The sequence below is a fragment of the Sorex fumeus genome, unplaced genomic scaffold (assembly GCF_029834395.1).
Source record: "Sorex fumeus unplaced genomic scaffold, SorFum_2.1 ptg000070l, whole genome shotgun sequence".
In the NCBI taxonomy this organism is placed as follows: Eukaryota; Metazoa; Chordata; class Mammalia; order Eulipotyphla; family Soricidae; genus Sorex; species Sorex fumeus.
The window spans coordinates 1,179,506-1,188,216 of NW_026606127.1; the positions used below are offsets into that span (position 1 = coordinate 1,179,506).

The following is an 8,711-nucleotide window of genomic DNA, read 5'->3' on the forward strand; positions in this document are numbered from 1 at the left end:
CCTAGTATTTTGTTCAGAATTTTCTCCTCCGTGTTCTTCAGTGATATCGGCCTGTAGTTTTCTTCTCTCGTGGTGTCTTTGTTTCCATTTGGTATTAGAGAGATATTGGATTCATAGAAACTATTTGGTAGAGTTTTTTTTTTTTCAATTTCCTGGAAAAGTTTGAGAAGGACGGGCAGTAGATCCTCTTTAAATGTTTGGAAAAATTCGATAGTGAATCCATCTGGACCTGGGCTTTTGTTTTTGGGAAGAATTTTGATTACAGTTTCAATTTCATTTTTATGACTAGGTCTATTCACGTATTTTATATCCTCTTGACTCATTCTTGGGAGATTACAGGAATCCAGGAATTAATACATTTCTTCTAACTTCTCTTTTTTCTTGGCATACAGACTTTCAAAGTAGTCTCTGATGATCTTTTGAATTTCTTTGGTTTCCATTGTGATATCTCCATTTTTATTTCTGATTCGGTTTATTAGTTTTCTCTCTCTCTGTTTCTTTGTGAGTGTTGCTAGTCGTTTATCTATCTTGTTTATTTTCTCAAAGAACCAGATCTTGGTTTCATCGATCTTTCGGATTGTTTCTTAGGTTTCCATGTCGTTGATTTCTGCTCTAAGTTTTATGATCTCTGTCCTTCTGTCCGATTTAGGCTCCTTTTCTTGATCCTTTTCTAAGATCTTGAGCTGTGAAATAAGTTGCTTATGTGCATCTTTTCTTCCGTCCATAGATATGCTTGCAGAGCTATGAATTTTCCCCTTAATAGGGCTTTAGCTGCATTCCATAAGCTCTGGTAGTTGGTGTCTTCGTTCTCATTTGTTTCCAGGTATCTTTTGATTTCTTCCTTGACGTCCTTCTTGACCCACACATTGTTCAGCAGTGACTTGGTTATTTTCCAGGTGTTCGATTTGGTTGTCCGTGTCTGTATGTGATTCACATCTATCCTCAGTGCATCATGGTCTGAAAAGATTGTTGATACTCTTTCTATCTTCCTGATTCTATTGAGGTATGTTTTGTGGCCTAGCACATAGTCGATTTTGGAAAATGTTCCAGGAGCACTGGAGAAGAATGTGTATTCTTTCTTTGGGGCGTGTAAAGCCTGTATAGGTCTATAAGTCCTTTCTCTTCTATTTCTTCATTCAAAGCCAATGTTTCCTTGCTGAGTTTTGTTCTTGTTGATCTATCCAGAGGTGATAAGGCGATGTTGAAGTCTCCATCTACTATTGTGTTGCTAGCACTCTCCTCTTTAAAATCTGTTAGCAGTTGTTTTAAGTATCTAGCTGTTCCTTCATTAGGTACTTATACATTTAAGAGTATGATTTCTTCCTGTTGTATGTATCCCTTGATGAAGAGAAAGTGGCCTTCACTGTCCCTTCTAATCTTTTTCAGCCTGACATTTATGTTGTCGGATACTAGTGTGGCCATCCCAGCTTTTGTGAAGGAGCTGTTTGCTTGCAGGATTGTTTTCCATCCTTTCACTTTGAGTCTGTGTTTGCTCTCATTGTTCAGATGAGTTTCTTGTAGAAAGCAGAATGCTGGTTTCAGTTTCTGGATCCATTTTGCCACTCTGTGTCTCTTGGTTGGTGCATTTAGACATTGACATTAAGGGAGAGTATTGTCATGGGGGTTTGTGCCATCTTCCTGTAGGAGTTGTTAGTGTTTACACGTGTTTTCCTTCTTTTCTTACAGGAGCCCCTTTAGTTCTTCTTTTAGATTTGGTTTTGAGTGTATGAAGTTCCTGAGTTTGTGTTTATCTAAAAAGTGGTGTATCGTTCCATTGAATTTGAGTGGGAGTTTTGCTGGATAGAGTATTCTCGGTGAGACGTTCATTTCTTTGAATTTTTTCACTATATCCCACCATTGCCTTCGGTGTTGAGGGTTTCCACTGATAGGTCTGCTGTGAATCAAAGGGGTGCTCCTTTGTATGTAATTTCCTTCTTTGACCTTGCTGCTAGTAATATTGTGTATCTGTCCACAGCATCCATCGTTCTGACTATGATATGCTTGGAGTGTTTTTTCTGGGGTCTCCTTTAGCTGGTACCCTTCTGGCTCCTTGGATCTGAATGTCTGCTTTCCTTAACTCTGGGAACTTTTCAGCAATGGTTTCTTTTACTCTAGCTTTTTCATTGGGGTTGTTTCCCTGTCCTTTTGGTACTCCAATGATTCTAATGTTGTTCCTCTTGGCGTCATCCCCTTGGTCTCTGATTCTCCTTAGAGCCATTTTGAGGTCTTTTGCTATTGCTTGTTCTTCCCAGTGGGATTTCTGTTGCTCACCTTCAAGCTCGCTGATCCTAACTTCAGCTGCACTTATCCTATTGCTAAGGGCACTTTCTAAGTTTTTAATTTCATCCACTGAATCCTTTATTTGTGAATCTTCTTTTTGTAGCTTTTTAAAATTCTGTTCTCTTTTCTTCCTGTTTTTTATTGACTCTCTTTTCTATTGTTTTTTTCATTTCTTCTTTTAGTCTTTGGATATCTCTTCCATTGATTCTTTGAGTAGGTCCTTGAACACCCTCTGCATTTTATCCTGGAATTCTTTATCAAAGAGAGTGCAATTGTGGAAAACCTCGGTTGACGATTCGGGATTCTTTTCTACATATTCTCCTTGTGGTGGAGATTTGCGCTTTGGAGGAGGTACTTTTTAGTTTTGAGCTTGTACAGCACATTTCATACAGGTCTTTTGTTATAAATGGAGTAGGCGAGTGGGATGTTGTTGTATTCTAGTAGAGGTGGTCAGAAATTTTTAGTCGGTATTAGGCGACAAAGTGAGAGATGAAAGTCCTGAGAGCCCAGATTGGGAAATATAACTGTGGCTGGCCACCCGGGAGAAGGCCACGCCCACTTCTGGGAGGAAACGCTCCCTATATGGTGGCCACGCCCCTGGCCCATCCCAGGGTCACTCCCACCCAGGATCCTGGAATGTAGGAGGAGCAATGGAAAATCCCATGGAGCTGCCTCAGGTGTCCCCTGCTGGAGGGTGTCCAGTTCTGCAGGAAAAGGTGGGGGGCTGGGGGTGAGGAGTGGAGGAGTGGTGCTCCCTCTACCCACCTGGAGGGGAGGGCTGATTAGGTGATGGATAGTCCAAAGGAGCTGCTGCAGGTGTTGTCCGCAGATGTACCCCTGTGGAGGGTGTCGAGTTCAGCGGGAAAAGGCACGGGGCTCTTGTTTTATTTTTACTTTATGTTCCAATCTTAATGGTATCACCAGCTACTCAGTCAACCTAGCTAAACCCTAAGGTCTCTTCCACTTTCTCCTGCACAAGTCTCTTCTTTGTGACAAAAGGGAGGACCTCAGAATGCTGACATAAATCTAATACCCAGGGCTGCAGGAGATAGTGTAGTGCTTATGGAACTTGTGTCACATGCACTCAATTTGACTCCCAGCACCACCTGATTGCCAGAGTATCAAAGGCTATATAGCCTCAGAGGACCCCAAGCACCATGGCCACGTTTTCTGAAAATTGTCTGTGGGGCCCCCACACCTCCTGAGCATTGCTTTACAGACTCTCCCAGCAACCAAAAAATATGTAGTGCCCCAGAAACATGTACTTGTCTTAATTAGGGAGCCTCACTTGAGGTGAGGTTCACAAGGAAATATTGCATGAAAACATAAATCAAAGAGCAGGGGAGACAGTGTAAATCATGTGAGTACAGATCATATATTTGGTGAAATGTTTGAAGATTCAGATGCCCTAGGCTTCGCACCAGGGATATTCCTTCAAAAATGTCCCAATATACTGGAAAGGTTCTAGAACATTAGATGACTGAAACTCAATTATGAGCAACTTTGTAACTTTGTATCTCTTGGTAATTCTAATCGTTAAAGTAAATTTTATATACACCCATCAAAGTTACCTTTTTACCACTAAATGGGAAAGATACTTTCTAATACTTATCCTCACCCAAATCTCAACAGAGTGTGACACTTGCCAGGAAATGTCCTCCCTTGCATTTTTCTCACGATACTTATTAGTACTTCACTCTTCTGTTTCTTCCCTTTACTCATGCCAAATCTTCCCATCTCCCTTGCAAGCTCCTGAAACATTATCCATTCAACATTGGTGCACTTTGCCACTGCTCCTCTTGACGTCTTGTCCATGAACTGATTCTAAAACATAACATAGCTGAAATTACAGTATTCATGCCAAAGACAGTCATTGATATATCTTTGCGTTTAGCTTTCTACAAGCTATTGGCACACAGGTGATTAACATTTTTTTCCTACAGAGAACACAAAAATAGATATGCTGGGTTTTAAAGATCCATCAGTATTCTGAGGTACAAATGTAGGATATATATTTTTAATGTTTTATCCAATATCTGTGAGATAGACCATTGCAAATCTATTCATAATTTGCTTCCAGTCATACAACGATCCAACATCCGTCCCTCCTCTAGTGTACATTTCCCAAAACCAATATTCCTGGTTCCCTAAAACCATCCCCCAACACCCTACACCCACCCCCAGTGTGTCTCTATGGCAGGCTCTTTAATTCTTTCTCTCTGTCTCCTTTTTAGTTTGTGCATTAAGGGTCTCATACAGGTACTAAGAGGTCACCATGTTTGTGCAAGTAATTTAGCATTTTTATCAGGAAGGTAAGCCTGGAGTAGCTTTGAGGTATGGAAATGACTGCTGAGGCTTCCGTAAGTACAGGGCAGTGGGGGTGGGATGCCCATCCTGCCCAGAGAAAGCCTGGAGATTTCAGTCACAAAACCCGCATATCCGAATTTTCAGCTGTTATATTTCAGTGAGAGCCATCCTGAGACGATGGAAACCAGAGGAGAGCATGGTGGCGATTTTGGATTGTGGGAGCTAGTGGCTGCACTGGGTTCTGGTTGGGTGGGCACCAAACTAACCTGCCTCCCTCTGATTTACCCTAGTGTCTTCAGCCTTTTGCAGGTCCAAGGTTAACTGTGGCTGTTGATGTGTTCCAGATTTGTCTATGGGTCTCTGAAACAAGACCAATCCATTAGCTTGTATAGCTGAGCCTGGGGTGGTTTGTTAACATGGCTCCCACATATCTTTCGGGAGTTTAATTTCTCGGGAAACGTAGTCCTGAGTTGTTGGGAGCCAGCCAGAGGCACAGTGGCCATTTGAGGTTATCGGGAAGCATGAAGACACAATCAGACTGTTGATGCACTCACCTGAGGGTACAGGTTGAATTCCTGCAGGCATTGCACAACCAGACTACTAACATACATTGACTGAATTAACGAATAATCAACATTTTCAAAATGTGTCTCTTTATTGCATTTTAGAAGGGTAACTTCTAACAGGAAAATAATCTTCATGGTATAATCAAGACCTACGATTTATTCTTAATATATTTAATAAAAGCTACACATTTTGAAATTTATACAACGAAATTCTTTTAAGTTATCTGTCTTCATAATTTACTTGTAAATTACTAAGATATCACTGTTTCTTCCACCGTTCTTAGCATAGAAATTTACAGACAGAATGTGCTAAGTAAAAATTCATTTTGGCACTTCTCTTCAATGTAGTACTGGAAGTACTTGGAAGAGAAAAGAGATAAGAAAAAGATATTAAGGGTTTTTCATGTATGAAAGTTAGAAATAATCTCTCACTATTCACAGAAGATATCATACTATATTCAGAGAATACTAAAATCTCTACGAAAAACTCCCAGAGACAATAGACATTTATAGTAAAATTGCAGGCTATAAACTCAATACCCAAAAGTCTATGGCTTTTTTATATGGAAGTAATGAGAGAGAAGAAAGTGACATGAAAAAGCAATCCCATTCACAATCGTGCCACAGAAAATCAAGAACCTTGGAATCAGCTTAACTAAAGAGGTAAAGGACCTATATATCAGGAAATTAAAAAAGACATGAGGAAATGGAAACATATATACTGCATATGGAATGGGAGATTTAACATTGTCAAAATGGCAATTCTCCACGAAGCATTGTAAAAATTCAACTTGATCCCTATAAAGATACCCATGACATTCTTCAAAGAAATTGATCAAGCACTCCTGAAATTCACATGGAAAAACAAACGCACACGAATAGCTAAAGCCATTCTTGGGGAAAAGACAATGGAGGCATCACGTTCCCCAACCTCAAACTCTACTACAAACGATAATAATGAGAAAAGCATGGTACTGGAACAAAGGCAGAGCTGCAGACCAATGGAAAAGGATTGAATATACTGACACACACCCTCAAATATATAATCATCTAATCTTTGATAAGGGAGCAAGAAATGTGAAGTGGATCAAGAGAGTCCTTCTGAACAAACGGTGCAGAAAAAAACTGGACAGCTACATGCAAAAAAAAAATGGCTCAGACCTCTACCTAACACCATGCACAAAAGTCAGATAAAAATGGGTCAAAGGACTCAACATCAGACCAGAATCCCTCAGGCTCATTGATGACAAGGTTGGCAAATCCCTCCACAACATTGAAGCTAAAGGTATCTTCAAATATAACACGCCACTTGACAAGCAACTGGAAACAGAGATAAACAAAGGGAACTATCTTAAATTAAGCAGCTTCTGTACCTCAAAAGAAACAGTGACCAGAAACTAAGACTCCGCCATGCGGGCAAAATACTCACAGAAGCCTACCAGGTCCTCTGAGAGTGAGAACTGGACTATCAGAGTTGCTGTCTTCTAAATAAGATCCAGTCTCTGGATGTTGGCCATTGATGGCATTACATGGATCCAGGAGCAGTTCGTGGTTGTAGCACTTAATTATTAGAAGATGGGGGATTTGGAAGGAGGGGGCACAGTCTTGATCTGAGCAGCCATGGAGATCTCATCCCCCGGTCCCGCACATCTGGGTTCCTCTTCCAGTTCCTTCATGCAAGAGGCTCCTTCAAGCTTGGGAAGGGTGGTCTTAAGCGTACCTATGGCTGGTTGCAGAGGTCTTCAGCTGCCGGGGCTCTAATCAGGGTGGTGAGGGAAACTCACCCCGGCACCTCCAAGTGGCCTCGGTGAGAAAAGCCAGGTGTGAGGTCAGGGCACTGTCATATTAGACATATTTGGAATTAATTTTAGATCGAAAAGTACACATCATTCAAAATACTTATGTGCTTAGTAATAAATTACTACACACTTGTTCAATCACCTCAGAGACCCCACTCTGCTCAGAGAACTAGATTTTTAATTACAGGTCTGTTTTGCCCATGTGTCATGACTGACAATCACTATCAGTAGATTTGAAACTCACTACACACAAAGATGCACACAGGTTACTTTGAGTCATCTATGTTGTTAATATGAGTTGGCCATTAAACTTCACTGAGACCCTTTGTTCTGTCCTTTATAGGAGCCTCATGAGTCTCACCTTCCGTTCAAGTTGAACTTGTAATAAGGTGGAATGAAATCATCAATATGATCCTCACCTCATCCTTCAGGAGAAAAATCCTACATACATTCAAGGTGGACAAAGTGCTGACAACACCATTCACCTTTTCCTGGAGATGTACACAGGACTGAGGTGAGAACAGCAAAAGGCTCTATTTTAATGTTCTTAATGAAGGATTCAGGGAACAACATTAAACAAACTCATATACCATCTTCCAAAAGAATTATTTTGTAAAACTGATGCCTAGAGTATGGTAAACGATAATATAGTAAAAACCACATTTTTATTTCTGGGACATTAAAGTTCTAAATCTATTTATTATTCATGCTGCTTTGAAATAGATTCCTTGATTAGGAATCATTGTCTGCCATAGGAGTGAGGAAGGACAACACTCAAAGTAATAAGAAGCGAAAAATATGGAAAAATTTACTCCTACTAGGTTTGATAACACATATACTAAAATGGAAATGATACAATGATGATCATGGTCCTTGCACAGAGATAACATGTAAACTTGTAAAGCATTCCATATTTTTGTTGCAAGAAGAATGAATAGGTATACTTTAAGCTAAGACAATCCACACAAGTACAAAAATTATACATAAAGAGAGCACAAATCCCCAAAACAACAATCTCTCTCAATGTCAATGGACTAAATGTGCCAATTCAGAGGCACAGAATAGGAAGATGAATTAGAAACTTGAACCCAACATTCTGCTGCCCGCAAGAAACATGTCTGAACAATCAAAGCATCCATGGGCTAAAAGTAAAAGGCTGGGAAACAAGTTTTCAAGAAAATATCACCTCCGCAAAGCTGGAGTGGCCATACTAGTATCAGACCACATGGACTTCAAGCTAAAGGTTATCAGATACAGTGAAGGTCATTTCTTAATGATCATGGGATATGTACATCAGAAAGAACTCACCCTCCTCAATGTATATGATCCTAATGACAGACCAGCAAAATACTTTAAAACAACTTCTAATAGACTTATAGAAAAACATTGATAGTAACACAATACTAGTGGGAGGTTTCAACACTTCTTTGTCACTTCTCGATAGATCAAACAGACTGAAGCTCAGCAAGGAAATATTTTCTTTAAGGGAAGTAATGAACAATCGTTGGCTTAGGGAAGAAATCAAAGAGGAAATAAAAAGTTTCCATAAACAAATGAGAATGAGGGGACACGAGCTACCAGAACTTGTGGGACACAGAAAAAGCAGTGTTAAGAGGAAAGATTATAGCTCTGCCAGAATTCATCAGGAAGAAAGAAAGGGCTTACATGAATAAATTAGAGCTCAAGATTTTGGAAAATAACCAACAAAAGTAGTCCAAACTAGGCTGGAGGAAGGAAATAATAAAACTTGTACCAGACA

At 40.0% G+C, this 8,711-nt stretch overlaps 1 pseudogene; it reads left to right on the forward strand.

Annotated features, from left to right (window-relative positions):
• The first annotated feature begins 7,773 nt into the window (after positions 1-7,773).
• On the forward strand, positions 7,774-7,870 carry LOC130037180 (uncharacterized; annotated as a pseudogene).
• The last annotated feature ends 841 nt before the right edge of the window (positions 7,871-8,711 follow it).